We start from the raw sequence: 14094 nt of genomic DNA, 5'->3' as shown, positions 1-14094 counted from the left end.
AACTGTTGGAAGATCAATAAGGCGAGATGGGGATAAGGTCGATAGGTTCGCTCATTTTATCAGTGGTCAGACTGTGCTGACCTTACACGAAACTTATAAGTACATAAATACCAGGGCGAGTGGCTTGTGTTCGCGTACATCACGCTAAGGTGTTTTGTGCCTTATTGGTTGGCTTGAGGCCAGTTCACTTCTGCATGTAGCTATCATGTTACGCTGCTGGTGGGCATTTTTATAGGTTAAGAGGCGGCCTTTATGTTTGGAAGTGGAAAAATAAACATTTAAGTTATAATACGTTTGACAAAGGCCAGCTAATAATTCAAATTGATTTTATTCTACATTATAATTGGGAGACGAATGGGAACAATCGAAATTGGAGTTCTAAAACGAAGGTGGGTCTGGTATGTATGACACGTCTCCGCACCAAATATTAACTATTTTTTCCACCAGAAGGCTTAAATGGGAACACTGCACGACCAAGATATTGAACCTATCCAGAGTATGACCTGCCACGACACCAATATTAAACCTATCACAGAGTATGCACTGCACGCACCGAAATATTACCTATCACAGAGTATGACACTGCACGCACCAAATATTAACCTATCACAGAGTTCGAACACTGCAACTGCCACGAATTTAACCTATAAACAGTAGTAAGTGACACTGGACTGCCACAAAATTATTTAACGCTATCACAGAGTATGACACTGCGACGCCAACAAATTATTAACCTATACCGAAGTAATGAACTGCATCGGACCAAATATTAAACTATACAGAGTATGACACTGCAACCGCACAAATATTAACTATCACAGAGTATGACACTGCACTGTCACGAATATGTAACTATGCACGAGTATGAACCTGCACTGCCGAACTAATATTAACGCTATCACAGAGTATTGACACTGGCATCTGGCCACCAAATATTAACCTATCACAGAGTATGACGACTGCACTGCCACCAATATTAACCTATACAGAGTATGACACTGCACCTGCCACCAATATTAACCTATCACAGAGATATGACACTGCACTGCACAAATATTAACCTATCACAGAGTATGACATGCACGCCACAAATATTAACCTATCACAGAGTATGACACTGCACTGCCACCGAATATTAACTCTATCAAGAGTAATGACACTGCACTGCCACCGAATATTGACCCTAGCTATCACAGAGTATGACAACTGGAGCTCTCGCACGATATACACCTATCAAGAGAGTGATCGACACTGCAACGGCCACCAAATTATTATATATCAAGTCAGAGAAAATAAAATGAACTCTTTAGAACGCTTTAGCTACATAATCCAGATGAACACTCCAAACACAGATTACACCCCTTTTGTTTTTACTGGGCGGCTAAAAAGGACCGTACAGATAGTTGTCATGGTTTCTCTGTAAACCCCGGTCCTGAAGGGACACAGTGTGTGMAGGTTTTTGTTCCAGCCTAGCTTTAAKTCTCCTGGTTAGTTAAATCATATGTGTTGGAGCTGGGCTAGAACAAGACCCTGCACACACTGTGGCGCTCCAGGAGAAGAGTTGCCTACCCATGCCCTTTCCACCAACTGTTAAACTCAGCAGACACATTTCAGTTGTCACAAATGGATAACAAAACTCTATTCCTCTTTTCTCCAACTCTCCATGATGCACTCCGCCCCTCCTGGTGTCAGGTGTTCCATGCCCAAGCTGAAGCGCTCTGTGCTGAGCACTTTGCCTGTCCTGTCATGGCTGCCACGTTACTCAGTGAGAGACAACGGCCTGGGAGACCTCATATCTGGCATCAGCGTTGGCATCATGCACCTGCCTCAGGGTCTGTGCTACATCTACTGTCTGACCAAACACACACACATAGGGTCCAATCACAGGGTCCAATCACAGGGCCGGATCACAGGGCCTGATCACATGGTCCAGTCACATGGTCCAGTCACATGGTCCAGTCACAGGGCCCGATCACACGGTCCAGTCACAGGGCCAGATCACACGGTCCAGTCACAGGGCCAGATCACATGGTCCAGTCACAGGGCCAGATCACACGGTCCAGTCACAGGGCCAGATCACATTGTCCAGTCACAGGGCCCGATCACAGGGCCTGATCACATAGTCCAATCACATGGTTCAGTCACAGGGCCAGATCACAGGGTCCAATCACAGGGCCGGATCACATGATCATAACTTGAAATCAGCAACACGTGTAACTCACATGGAAATCTCCCAAATCTCCTGCTAATGTAAAAAGGACTACATAAATATATTTGATTGATTGATGCCAATGCTTGAGGTATGGAAAAGCCTGATTTACATAAATTGATCTGAAGTTATTGTTTAATGACCTATTTGAGAATATATGATAACTATTTTGTGAAGACCTTCCTGTAACATTTGCCTAGGTATGGCCTATGCTCTCCTGGCCTCTGTGCCTCCAGTGTTTGGTCTCTACACCTCCTTCTACCCTGTACTGGTCTACTGCCTCCTTGGCACCTCCAGACACATCTCCATAGGTAAGACAGAGTGGAGAGAAGAGGAGACAGAGAGAGGGGGGAAAGAGAGAGGAGGAGACAGAGAGAGGAGGGGAAAGAGAGAGGAGGAGAGAGAGGATGAGAAGGAGGAGGAGAAAGAGCGAGAGGGAAAGAGAGAGAGGGAAGAGAGAGAGAAAGACAGAGTGAGGAGGGGAAGAGAGAGAGGAGAAAGAGGAGAGGGAAGAGAGGAGGAGACAGAGAGAAGAGACAGAGAGAGAGGGAAAGAGAGAAGAAGAGAAGAGAGAAGAGGAAAGAGAGAGAGGGGAAGAGGAGCAGGAAAGAGAGGAGGAGCCAGCGAGAGGAAACAGAGAGGAGGAGAAAGAGAGAGGAGGAGCCAGAGAGGGGAGAAGGAGAGAGAGAGTAAGAGGAGGAGAACGAGAGAGAGTGGAAAGAGAGAGGAGGAGACAGAGAGAAGAAGAGACAGAGAGAGAGGGAAGAGAGAGGAGACAGAGAGAGGAGGAGACAGAGAGGAGGAGAAAGGGAGAGGAGGAGAAAGAGGAGATGGGAAGAGAGAGCAGGAAAGAGAGGAGGTGCCAGCGGAGGAGGAACAGAGAGGAGGGAAAGAGAGAGGAGGAGCCAGAGAGGAGGAGAAAGAGAGAGGAGGAGACAGAGAGACGAGGCGACAAAGAGAGAGGGAAAGAGAAAAAGGGAAAAGAGAGGGGAGACAGAGAGAGAGATTGAAAGAGAGAGAGGTAAAGAGAGAGGAGGAGACAGAGAGGAGTAGAAGAGGTGAGGGAGAGAGGAGGAGACAAGGAGAGAGGGAAAGAGAGAGGAGGAGACAGGAGAGGAGGAGAAGAGAGAGAGAGAAGAGGGAGAGACAGAGAGAGGAGGAGAAAAAGAGAGGAGGAGACAAGAGAGAGGAAGAGAGAGGGAGGAGACAGAGAGGAGGAGAAAGGAGAGAGGGGAAAGAGAGATGAGAGACAAAGAGGAGGAGAAAGAGAGAGAGGGAGGGGAGAAAGAGAGAGAGGGAAAGAGAGGAGAGAGCAGAGAAGAGGAGGGAAAGAGAGAAGAGGAGAAAGAGAGAGAGGGAGAAGAGAGAGAAGAGGAGACAGAGAGAGAGGGAAAGAGAGAGGAGAGAGGAGAGAGGAGTAGAAAGAGAGGAGAGGGAAAGAGAGAAAGGAAAGAGAGGGAAAGAGATAAGGGGAAGAGGAGGACTAGAGAGAGAGAGGAGGAGACAGAGAAAGAGGGAAAGAGAGAAGAGAATAAGAGAGAGGAGGAGACAGAGAGAGGAGGAGAAAGAGAAGAGGGAGACAGAGAGATGAGCAGAAAGAGAGAGGAGGAGGAGAAAGAGAGAGGAGACAGAGAGAGAGAGAGAAAGAGAGAGAGAGAAAGGAGGAGAATGAGAGAAGGAGGGGAGAAAGAGAGAAGGGGAAAGACAGGAGGAGGAGAGATAGAGGAGAATGAGAGAAGATGGAAAGAAGAGAAGAAGGAGAAAGAGAGAGGAGGAGACAAGAGAGAGGAGAAAAAGAAGAGGGAGAGAGAGAAGAGGAGAGAAGAGCGAAGAGGAGAAAGAGAGAGAGGGAAAGAGAGGGAGGATGGAGAGAGGAGTAGAAAGAGAGAGGAGGAAAGAGAGAAAGGGAAAGAGAGGAAAGAGATAAAGGGAAAGAGAGGACTAGAGAGAGGAGAAGGAGACAGAGAAAGAGGGAAAGAGAGAAGAGGAATAAGAGAGAGGAGGAGACGGAGAGAGAGGAGAAAGATGAAGAGAAAGAGAGAGGAGACAGAGAGAGAGAGGAAAAGAGAGAGGAGAGAAAGGAGGAGAATGAGAGAAGTAGGAGAAAGAGAGAAGGGGAAAGACAGGAGGAGAAGAGAGATAGGAGGAGACTGAGAGAGAGGGAAAGAGAGAAGAGGAGAAAGAGAGAGGAGGAGACAGAGAGAGGAGAAAGAGAGAGGAGAAAGAGAGAGGAGGAGAAAGAGAGAGAGGGAAAATAGAGGAGGAGAAGAGAGAGGAGGAAAGAGAGAGGGGAATGAGAGAGAGGAGAGAGGGGAGAGAGGGAAGAGGAGAAAGGGAAAGAGGGGACTAGAGAGAGAGAGAGAGAGGAGAGAGAAAGAGGGAAAGAGAGAGGAGGAGACAGAGAGAGGGGAAAGAGAGAGGAAAAGAGAGAGGAGGAGAAAGAAGAGGAGGGAAAATAGAGGAGGAGAAGAGAGAGGAGGAGAAAGAGAGAGAGGGAAAGAGAGAAAGGGAAGAGAGGACTAGAAGAGAGAGGGGAAAGAGAGAAAGGGAAAGAGAGGACTAGAGAGAGAGAGAGGAGGAGACAGAGAAAGAGGGAAAGAGAGATGAGGAGAAGAGAGAGAGGAGGAGACAGGTGGGGACAGAGAGAGGAGGAGACAGAGGAGGGAGGAAGAGAGAGGAGACAGAGAGAGAGAGGAAAGGAGGAGATGAAGAGAAAGGAGGAGAAAGAGAGAAAGGGAAGAGAGGAGGAGAGAGAGAGAGAGGAGGAGACAGAGAGAGATTGAAAGAGAGGGAGGAGACAGAGAGAGGAGGAGGATGAGAGAGAGGGAAAGAGAGAAGATGAGAAATAGAAAGGAGGAGATGGAGAGAGGAGAGACAGAGAGAGGAGGAGAAAGAGAGAGGGAGACAGCTGGGGACAGAGAGAGGAGGAGAAGACTGGGGAAGAGAGAGGAGGAGACAGACGAGGAGGAGGAGAAGAGGAGGAGAAAGAGAGAGGAGACAGAGAGGAGAGAGAGAGAAGAGAGAGAGAGGAGGAGGAGAATGAGAGAAAGGAGGAGAAAAAGAGAGGAGAAGAGAGAGAGGGAGAAAGACTTTAGAGAATGAATGTTTTTAATATCATCGGTCAGAGGAATAAAGAGTTTCACTAAGGTGCTTTTGTGTGTGTTTTTCCTTAGGAACGTTTGCTGTGATCAGCATCATGATAGGCAGTGTGACAGAGAGGTTGGCTCCAGACAGTGACTTCACATTCCTGAATGGAACCAACGGGACAGCAGTTCTGGATGTGACAGCCCGCGACGCCTACAGAGTTCAGATAGCAGCCAGCACCACAGTACTGAGTGGGCTCTTTCAGGTCCTGCTGGGCATGGTGCGGTTTGGTTTCGTGGTGACGTACCTGTCGGAGCCCCTGGTACGTGGCTACACAACAGGAGCAGCTACACACGTGGTCGTCTCACAACTCAAATATATCTTTGGTATCCACCCTGCACGCTTCTCCGGACCACTGTCTCAGGTCTATGTGAGTACACACAACACATCCACACACTCAAGCGCACAGACACACACACACAGACACAGACAGACGTGACAAAGTTGTACAAGTTTTCCACCTAGTGGATGCAGGCAATAACAGTCTGACTGTCCATCTCTCTCTCTCTCTCTCTAGATCCTAATAGACATCTGTAGACATCTGCCAGAGACTAACATTGGGGCCCTGGTGGTTAGTCTAGTGGCCTTGGTGGTCCTCATAGTGGTCAAAGAACTCAACTCCTGTTATGAGAAGAAACTACCTCTGCCTATTCCCATAGAACTCATAGTGGTAAGTCCTCCATACCTATCCGCTCTCTGTGTCATTAGTCACACAATCATTGATTCATTGTTTGATTGATTGATTACTGATTGATTGAGTTTATTAGATCTTTACAAGTAGTAGGCTGCGTCAGAGAAAACGAGTGCCAACAGAGTAAATCTTCAAACGTTAAGCCATAATCTATATCGTTAATTCGACTTTTGTAGTCCCACCTGCCTGGTTTGAAATATATTGTTATGCATTTGAATGGTGGTGCGTCCTCAGATAATCGCATGGTTTGCTTTCTCCGTAAAGCCTTTTTGAAAATCTGACAGTGGCATGGGATTAACAAAGAAGTAAGATATATTTGACATAATTGCAGTAATATATTCAAGAATCGTAAATATTTACAATTTTAGTAGGCTGAATTCTGGCTCCTGCATCTTTATACTGGATGATTGTTCAGTGGGACCCGTCACCCACTAGCTAGAGAGTATAAAGCAATGGTTTGCTTTTTGGCAATGGCTTTTTTCTGCCACACTTCCGTAAAGCCCAGCTCGTGATTAGGGCTTAAATGGTCCTGGAAGATATCCCAATCTTCCGCTTGGAAGCTTTCAGCCCTTCATCGATATCTCTTTGTCTCTATTGTTGCCTCTCCTGAATAACATGGGCCTTTCCTTGCCTGTCCGTGAGTTTTGATTGGGCGCCCTCCGCTTGCAGTGTTAATGGTCCATACTTCTTTCCATTTATTAATCATGAATATTTAATGTGCTCTGGGATTTCAAAGTTTCAGATATTTTTTTCAACCCAACCCTAACTGTCACTTCATCCACAACTTTGTCCCTTACCTAGTTTGGAAGCTCCTTGGCTCATTAGTCGCTTGCGCTGTGGTGCTGCTTCTTCTGGTGTTTTGCAGACTTTCCTGGTCTTTCAGAACAGTTACATATATCACTGAGAGTTCATGTACACTTAGATTGCACACAAAGTGACTTTATTTAAACTAAATTATGTGACTTCTGAGGTAAATTGGTGCCACCAGATCTTATTCTAGGGCTTCATAAGCAAAATGGTGTAATACATCATAACACGCACCACTTTTCCCTTTTATTTTGTCTTTGAATTTTGGAGTATTTGTGTATGTCCATTACAGAAATCCCAAATAAAAAATCCATTTAAATTTACAGGTGTAATGAAAACAAAATATGAATAAACACCAAGGTGGGTAAATTATTTTGCAAGGCACTTATCCAGACAGTTTTTCCACGTTCCCGTATACTTATTGAGCTTGAAGAGAAAAAGTAACCTCCTCTGACCTTGAGCCCTGAGGGCCTTTTGGAAACTAAAAACATATGGTTCAGCACTCCACACAAATATTAACTAGTTCAACAGAGTTAAATGACACTGCACCGCCACCACATATTGAACCTATTCACAGAGTATACCTGCACCGCACCCAATATTAAACCATATCACAGAGATATGACACTGCACGCACCGAAATATTAACCTATCACAGAGATGACACTGCAACGCACCCAAATATAAACCTATCACAGAGTATCGACACACTGCACTGCCACCAATATTAACCTATAAACGAGTAGTGACACTGGACTGCCACAAAATTATTAACCTATCACGATATGAACTGCAAGACGCCAACAAATATAACCTATCACAGAAGTATCGACACTGCACGCGACCAATATATTAAACTATTCACAGAGTATGACACTGCACCGCCACAAATATTAACCTATCACAGTAGACACTCATGTCACATACTGCGTATGATCTGCGCCAACGAATATTAACGCTATTCACAGAAGTATGAACTGACTGCCAGCCAAATTTAACCTATCACAGAGTAGACACTGCATTCGCCACCAATATTAACCTTACAGAGTCATGACACTGCACCGCCACCAAATATTAACCTATCACAGAGAGTATGACACCTGACCTGCCACCAAATATTAACCTATCACAGAGTGAATACTGCATTCGCCACCAAATATTAACCTATACAGAGCTATGACCACTGCACGCCACACGAATATTAACTCTATCAAGAGTAATGACAACTGCACTGCCAAACGAATATTAGACCCCTATCACAGAGTATGACACATGGACTCCACCAATCCTAGAGAACTGATGCACGATACAACCTATCAAAGAGATGACACTGCAACGGCCACACAATATTATATATATCACGTCAGAGAAAAATGAATCTCGTTTTAGAACCTTTACGCTACTAAGTCCCAGATGAACACTCGAAACACAATCTTACACCCCTTTTGTTTTTACGGGGCGGCTAACAAAGACGTAAGATAGTTGTCATTGGTATGTCTCTGTAACCCCGTCTAAGGGAAAGGGGTGAGGTTTTGTTCCAGCCTACTTTAATTCTCCTGTTATAGTTAATCATATGTTGTGGAGCTGGCTAGAACAAGACCCCTGCACACCACTGTGGCGCCCAGAGAAGAGTTGCCTACCCATAGGCCCTTTCCACCACTGTTTAACAACTCACAGACACATTTCAGTTGTCACAAATGGATAACAGAAACTCTATTCCTCTTATTTCTCAAACTCCCCATGAATGCACTCGCCCCTCCTGGTGTCAGGTGTTCACATGCCCAAGCCTGAAGCGGTCTCATGGCTACACTTTGCTGTCCCTGTCATGGCGCGCACGTTACTCAGTGAGAGACAACGGCCTGGAACACCTCATATCTGGCATAGCGTGTTGCATCAATGCACCGCTCAGGTCTGTGCTAATCTAGCTGTCTGACCCAACACACACCACATAGGGTCCACATCACAGGGTCCAATCACAGGGCCGAGTTCACGGGCCTGATTCACACTGGTCCAGTCACATGGTCCACGTCACATGGTCCATCACAGGCCCGATCACACCGGTTCAGTCACAGGCCAGATCACACAGTCCAGTCACAGGGCCAAGATACATGTCCAGTCACAGGCAGATCACACGTCGCAGCCAATCACAGTCGCAATCAAGTGGCTTCCATCACAGGCCCGTCACAGTGATTAATAGTCCAAATCACATGGTTCAGTCACAGTGCCAGAATCCCAGGTCCATCCAGAGGCCGGTCATGATCATTAACTCTGAAATCAGCAACACGTGTAACCTCAAATGAAATCTCGCATAATCTCCTCTAATGTAAAAGAGCTACATCAAATATTTGATTATTGATGCCCGCACCCCCCATGGCTTGATGGTATGGAAAAGCCATGTTTAAATAAATTGATCTGAAGTTTATTGTTAATGCCTATTTGAAATATATGATAACTATTCTTTGAAGACCTCCTGTAACATTTGCCTAGGTATGGCCTATTGCTCCTGGCCTCTGTTGCTCCAGTGTTTGGTCTTCAGTACACCTTCCTTCTACCTCTGTATGTCTACTGCCTCTTGGGCACTTCCAACCACATCCTCATAGTAAGACAAGTGGAGAGAAGGGAGACAGAGAGAGGGGAAAGAGAGAGAGGAGACAGAGAAGGAGGGGAAAGAGCAGGAGGAGAGAAGGCATAAAGGAGGAGGAAAAGAGCGAGAGGGAAAGAGAGAGAGGGACAGAGAAGGGATAGACAGAGTGAGGAGAAGAGAGAGAGAGAAAAGGAGAGGGAAACGGAGGAGGAGACAAAGAAGAGACAGGAGAGAGAGGGAAAAGAGAAGAGAGACAGGAGAGCATAGAGGGAACAGAGAGAGAGAGGGAAGAGAGAGCAGGGAAGAGAGGAGAGAGCGAGAGGAAAACACGAGGAGGAGAAAGACGAGAGAGGACACAGAGAGGAGAGAGAAGGAGAAGTAAGAGGGAGTACGAGAGAGAGTGAAAGAGAGAGGAGAACCAGAGAGAAGAAGAGACAGAGAGAGAGGGAAAAGAGAAGAGAGACAGAGACGAGGAGGAGACAGAGAGGAGGAAAAGAAGAGGAGAGAAAGAGAAGATGGAAGAGAGAGCAGGAAAGAGAGGAGGTGCCAGCGAAGGAGGAACAGAGGAGGAGAAAAGAGAGGAGGAGCCAGAAGAGGAGAAGAAGAGAGTAGGAGGACAGAGAGACGAGAGACAAAGAGAGAGGAAAGAGAAAAAGGAAAGAGAGGAGGAGACAGAGAGGAGATTGAAAGAGAGAGAGGTAAAGAGATGAGGAGGAGACAGAGAGGAGTAGAAAGATGAGAGGAGAGAGGAGGAGACAAAGGAGAGAGGGAAAAGAGAGCGAGCAGGAGAGGAGGAAAAGAGGAGGAGAAAGAGAGAGAGAAGAGAAGAGAGAGAAAGAGAGAGGAACAAGAGAGGAGGAGGAGACAAGAGAGGGAGACAAGAGAGGAGGAGACAAGAAGAGAGAGGGAAAGAGAGAGAGAGAAAAGAGAGAGAAAAGAGAGAGAGAGAGGAGGAGAAAGAGAGAGAGAAAAGAGGAAGACACGAGAGAGAGAAGAGAGAGGAAGAGAGAATGAGGAGGAAAGAGAGAGGAGAAAGAGAGAGAGAGAGGAACAGAGAGAGAGGGAAGAGAGAGGAAGACGGAGAGGGAGAAAAAGAGAGGAAAAGAGAAGAAAGAGAGAAAGAGAAAAGGAAAGAGAGGACTAGAGAGAGAGAGAGGAGACAGAGAAAGAGGAAAGGAGAGACAGAATAGAGAGAGGAGGAGACAAGAGAGGAGAGAAAGGAGAAGAGGGAGACAGGAGAGCAATGAGCAGGAAAGAGAGAGGAGAGAGAAAGAGAGAGGAGACCAGAGAGAGAGAGAGAAAGAGAGAGAGAGAAAGGAGGAGAATGAGAGAAGGAGGAGAATGAGAGAAGGGGAAAGACGAGGAGCGAGAGAGATAGGAGAGAATTGAGAGAGATGGAAAGAGAGAAGAGAGAAAGAGAGAGGAGGAGACAGAGAGGAGAAAAAGAGAGGAGAAAGGAGAGGAGAGAAAAGAGAAGAGGAGAAGACGAGAGAGAGGAAAGAGAAGGAGAGAATGGAGAGAGAGTAGGTAGAAAGAGAGAGGCAAAGAGAAAAGGAAGAGAGGGAAAGAGATAAAGGGAAAGAGAGACTAGAGAGAAGAGAAGGAGACAGAGAAAGAGGGAAAGAGAGAAGAGGAATAGAGAGAGAGGAGACCAGAGAGGAGGAGAAGAGAAAGATGAAGAGAAAGAGGAGAGAGAACAGAGAGAGAGAGAGGAAAGAGAGAGGAGAGAAGGAGGAAATGAGAGAATAGGAGAAAGAAGAAGGGGAAAGACAGGAGAGAGAGAGATAGGAGACTGAGAGAGAGGAAAGAGAAAAGGAGAAAGAGAGGAGGAGAAGAAGAGAGAGAAAGAGAGAGAGAAAGAGAGGGAGGAGGAAAGAGAGAGAGGGAAAATAGAGAGGAGAAGAGAAGAGGAGGAGAAAGAGAAGAGGGGAATGAGAGAGGAGGAAAGGGAGAGAGGAAAGAGAGAAAGGGAAAGAGAGGGGACTAGAGAGAGAGAGAGAGGAGGAGACAAGAAAAGAGGGAGAAAGAGAGAGGAGACAGAGAGAGGGGAAAGAGAGAGGAGAAAGAGAGAGGAGAGAAGAGAGAGAGGGAAAACTAGAGAGGAGAGAGAAGAGGAGGAGAAAGAAGAGAGGAAGAAGACGAGAAAGGAAAGAGAGAGACTAGAGAGAGAAGGAAAAGGAGAAACAGAGAGATAGAGAAGAGAAGGAGGAGACAAGAAAAGGGAAGAGAGAGAGGAGAAAGAGAGAGAGAACAGAGTGGGGACAGAGAGAGGAGGAGACAGAGGAGGAAAAGAGAGGAGACAGAGAGAGAGAAAGAAAGGAAGAATGAGAGAAAGGAGGAGAAAGAGAGAAGGGAAGGAGAGGAGAGAAGAGAGAGGAGGACACAGAGAGAGATGAAAGAGAGAGGAGGAGACAAGAGAGGAGGAGGATGAGAGAGAGGGAAAGAGAGAAGATGAGAAATAGAAAGGAGGAGATGGAGAGAGGAAGACAAGAGAAAGGAGAAAGAGAGAGGAGACAGCTAGGGACAGAGAGAGAGAACAGAGCTGGGGACAGAGAGAGGAGGAGACAGACAGGAGGAGGAACAAGAGGAGAAAAGAGAGAGGAGACAGAGAGAGAGAGAGAGAGAAAGAAGGAGAGAGGAGGAGGAGAATGAGAGAAAGGAGGAGAAAAGAGAGGAGAAAGAGAGAGAGGAGAAAGACTTTAGAGAATGAATGTTTTATAATTCATCGGTCAGAGGAATAAAGAGTTTCACTAAGGTGCTTTTTGTGTGTGTTTTTCCTTAGAACGTTTGCTGTGATCAGCATCATGATAGGCAGTGTGACAGAGAGGTTGGCTCCAGACAGTGACTTCACATTCCTGAATGGAACCAACGGGACAGCAGTTCTGGATGTGACAGCCCGCGACGCCTACAGAGTTCAGATAGCAGCCAGCACCAACAACTGAGTGGGCTCTTTCAGGTCCTGCTGGCATGGTGCGGTTTGGTTTCGTGGTGACGTACCTTTCGGAGCCCCTGGTACGTGGCTACACAAACAGGAGCAGCTACAACACGTGGTCGTCTCACAACTCAAATATATCTTTGGTATCCACCCTGCACCGCTTCTCCGGACCCCTTCTCAGGTCTACGTGAGTACACACAACACATCACACACTCAAGCGCACAGACACACACACACAACACAGACAGATGACAAAGTTGTACAAGTTTTCCACCTAGTGGATGCAGGCAATAACAGTCTGACTTCCATCTCTCTCTCTCTCTCTCTAGATCCTAATAGACATCTGTAACATCTGCCAGAGACTAACATTGGGGCCCTGGTGGTTAGTCTAGTGGCCTTTGGTCTCCATAGGTCAAAGAACTCAACTCCTGTATGAGAAGAAAACTACTCTGCCTATTCCCATAGAACTCATAGTGGTAAGTCCTCCATACCTATCCGCTCTCTGTGTCATTAGTCACACAATCATTGATTGATTGATTGATTGATTGATTATGATTGATTGATTGATTTATTAGATCTTTACAAGTAGTAGGCTGCGTCAGAGAAAACCTTTGACATCCTGTCAATCTTTTCCACCTCCTGTCAAGTCTTTCCATCTCCTGTCAAGTCTTTTCCATCCTCCTGTCATCTTTTCACCCTCTGTCAAGTCTTTCCATCTCCTGTCAAGTCTTTTCCACCCTCCTGTCAAGTCTTTTCCACCCTCCTGTCAAGTCTTTCCATCCTCCTGTCAGTCTTTTCCACCCTCCTGTCAAGTCTTTCCATCCTCCTGTCAAGTCTTTTCCACCCTCCTGTCAAGTCTTTTCCACCCTCCTGTCAAGTCTTTTCCACCCTCCTGTCAAGTCTTTTCCACCCTCCTGTCAAGTCTTTTCCATCTTCCTGTCAAGTCTTTTCCATCCTCCTGTCAAGTTTTCCACCCTCCTGCAAGTCTTTCCATCCTCCTGTCAAGTCTTTTCCACCCTCCTGTCAAGTCTTTTCCACCCTCCTGTCAAGTCTTTTCCTCCTCTTCTCTCTCTTTTGGTCCCTTGAACATGTGTGTTCCAATGAAAGCCACTAGAGGGCATCCTGTCTACATGGCTGATATCTAGAAGGAGCGTAACAGAACACAGTGTCTTCTCATCCTGTTAAACATTTTGAGAGGATGTTAATCTTATTCTCAGTTTAATGATCCATATTTTTGTTGTGTATCATCAATAGAATCAGTTGGAAGCTCTTGGTACATCTCAAGGTTAATATTCTACTCAGTCAGTGTGTTTTCCTCCAGTTCATGGTATGTGCTTGGTTTCTCATTGATCCAATAAAATGTTCTCAAGTATGAGCTCTGTTCAATGATTTGCCTGCGTTTCTGCTTGAATTCCAAACCCACACAGGGTCTGCGATAATGATTTACTCACAATTACACACATGCATGCATACAAGTTCCTACACGTGCAAACAACAGCAGATGCTTTGTTGTTGTGAGCATGGCAACCTATATGTGTGTGTGTGTGTTGTGGGTGTGGTTGTGTGTGTGTGTGTGTGTGTGTGTGTGTGTGTGTGTGTTGTGTGTTGTGTGTGTTGTGTGTGTGTGTGTGTGTGTGTGTGTGTGTGTGTGTGGTGTGTGTCACAGATCGTAGCAGCAACACTCATCTCCTACTACGGCAACCTGAACAGCCAATACGACTGCC

General features: G+C 46.2%; 1 pseudogene; it reads left to right on the top strand.

Moving 5' to 3' along the window:
- LOC111976847 (solute carrier family 26 member 6-like) overlaps window positions 1-14094 on the top strand; it is a 38471-nt pseudogene that overhangs the window by 6866 nt on the left and 17511 nt on the right.

Source organism: Salvelinus sp. IW2-2015, linkage group LG17 (assembly GCF_002910315.2).
Source record: "Salvelinus sp. IW2-2015 linkage group LG17, ASM291031v2, whole genome shotgun sequence".
Lineage (NCBI taxonomy): Eukaryota > Metazoa > Chordata > Actinopteri > Salmoniformes > Salmonidae > Salvelinus > Salvelinus sp. IW2-2015.
This window is presented reverse-complemented; position numbering and strand designations above follow the sequence as displayed.